Genomic DNA, 2500 nt, shown 5'->3' with positions numbered 1-2500 from the left:
TGGGAGCAGCAGCCAGCCTCCAGCGGCCAGCCAGCCTCCAGCAGCAGATGGCGGGGTGGAGGAGCTGCAGCCAGCGTCCATCAGCTGATGGCGGGGTGGAGGAGCAGCAGGCAGCCTCCAGCTGGTGATGGCGGGGTGGAGGAGCTGCAGCCAGCGTCCAGCAGCTGATGGTGGGGTGGAGGAGCTGCAGCCAGCGTCCAGCAGCTGATGGTGGGGTGGAGGAGCTGCAGCCAGCGTCCAGCAGCTGATGGTTGGGTGGAGGAGCAGCAGCCAGCCTCCAGCAGCTGATGGCGGGGTGGAGGAGCTGCAGCCAGCCTCCAGCAGCCAGCCTCCAGCTAGTGATGGCGGGGTGGAGAAGCAGGCAGCCTCCATCAGCTGATGGCGGGGTGGAGGAGCAGAAGCCAGCCTCCAGCTGGTGATGGCGGGGTGCAGGAGCTGCAGGCAGCCTCCAGCAGCTGATGGCGGGGTGCAGGAGCTGCAGCCAGCGTCCAGCAGCTGATGGTGGGGTGGAGGAGCTGCAGCCAGCCTCCAGCAGCCAGCCTCCAGCTAGTGATGGCGGGGTGGAGAAGCAGGCAGCCTCCATCAGCTGATGGCGGGGTGTAGGAGCAGAAGCCAGCCTCCAGCTGGTGATGGCGGGGTGCAGGAGCTGCAGGCAGCCTCCAGCAGCTGATGGCGGGGTGCAGGAGCTGCAGGCAGCCTCCAGCAGCTGATGGCGGGGTGGAGGAGCTGCAGCCAGCGTCCAGCAGCTGATGGTGGGGTGGAGGAGCTGCAGCCAGCGTCCAGCAGCTGATGGTTGGGTGGAGGAGCAGCAGCCAGCCTCCAGCAGCTGATGGCGGGGTGCAGGAGCAGCAGCCAGCCTCCAGCAGCTGATGGCGGGGTGGAGGAGCTGCAGCCAGCCTCCAGCAGCCAGCCTCCAGCTAGTGATGGCGGGGTGGAGAAGCAGGCAGCCTCCATCAGCTGATGGCGGGGTGGAGGAGCAGAAGCCAGCCTCCAGCAGCTGATGGCGGGGTGCAGGAGCTGCAGCCAGCGTCCAGCAGCTGATGGTGGGGTGGAGGAGCTGCAGCCAGCCTCCAGCAGCCAGCCTCCAGCAGCTGATGGCGGGGTGCAGGAGCAGCAGCCAGCCTCCAGCAGCTGATGGCGGGGTGGAGGAGCAGCAGCCAGCCTCCAGCAGCCAGCCTCCAGCTGCTGATGGCGGGGTGGAGGAACAGAAGCCTCCAGCAGCTGATGGCAGGGTGCAGGAGCAGCAGCCAGCCTCCAGCTGGTGATGGCGGGGTGGAGGAGCTGAAACCTGGGTCGGACCTGGTCTGCAGCAGGGCCCATTACCACTCAGAAGCTGATGGCAGTGTGTGTTTAGGTCCCTGCGGGGTGGATGAGCTGAAACCTGGGTCAGACTTGGTGTGCAGCAGGGCTCAGCACCCTCCAGAAGCCGATGACAGTGTGTCTTTAACTCCCTGCCTGGTGGGAGAGCTGAAAGCTGGGTCGGACCTGGTCTTTAGCAGAGCTCAGCAGCCTCCAGAAGCTGATGGCAGTGTGTGTTTCATCCCCTGCGGGGTGGGAGAGCTGAAACGTGGGTCGGACCTGGTCTGCAGCAGGGCCCATCACCATCCAGAAGCTGACGGCGGTGTGTGTTTAAGTCCCTGCGGGGTGGGAGAGCCATAACCTGGGTCGGACCTGGTCTGCAGCAGAGCTCAGCAGCCTCCAGAACCTGATGGCAGTGTGTCTTTAATCCACTGCGGGGTGCAGGAGCTGAAACCTGGGTCGGACCTGGTCTGCAGCAGGGCTCAGCAGCCAGCAGAAGGTGATGGCAGTGTGTGTTTAGTTCCCTGCGGGGTGCAGGAGCTGAAACCTGGGTCGGACCTGGTCTGCAGCAGAGCTCAGCAGCCAGCAGAAGCTGATGGCAGTGTGTGTTTAATTCCCTGCCTGGTGGGAGAGCTGTAACCCGGGTCGGACTTGGTCTGCAGCAGGGCCCATCACCATCCAGAAGCTGATGGCAGTGTGTCTTTAATTCCCTGCGGGGTGGAGGAGCAGAAACCTGGGTCGGACCTGGTCTATAGCAGAGCTCAGCAGCCTCCAGCAGCTGATGGCAGTGTGTGTTTAAGTCCCTGCCTGGTGTGAGAGCTGAAACCTGGGTCGGACCTGGTCTATAGCAGAGCTCAGCAGCCTCCAGCAGCTGATGGCTGCGTGTGTTTAAGTCCCTGCGGGGTGCAGGAGCTGAAACCTGGGTCGGACCTGGTCTATGGCAGAGCTCAGCAGCCTCCAGAAGCTGATGGCAGCGTGCCTCTAAGTCCCTGCCTGGTGGGAGAGCTGAAACCTGGGTCGGACCTGGTCTATAGCAGAGCTCAGCAGCCTCCAGCAGCTGATGGCTGCGTGTGTTTAAGTCCCTGCGGGGTGCAGGAGCTGAAACCTGGGTCGGACCTGGTCTATGGCAGAGCTCAGCAGCCTCCAGAAGCTGATGGCAGCGTGCCTCTAAGTCCCTGCCTGGTGGGAGAGCTGAAACCTG

Source organism: Nothobranchius furzeri, unplaced genomic scaffold (genome assembly GCF_043380555.1).
Source record: "Nothobranchius furzeri strain GRZ-AD unplaced genomic scaffold, NfurGRZ-RIMD1 Scf166, whole genome shotgun sequence".
NCBI classification, from domain to species: Eukaryota; Metazoa; Chordata; class Actinopteri; order Cyprinodontiformes; family Nothobranchiidae; genus Nothobranchius; species Nothobranchius furzeri.
This window is presented reverse-complemented; position numbering follows the sequence as displayed.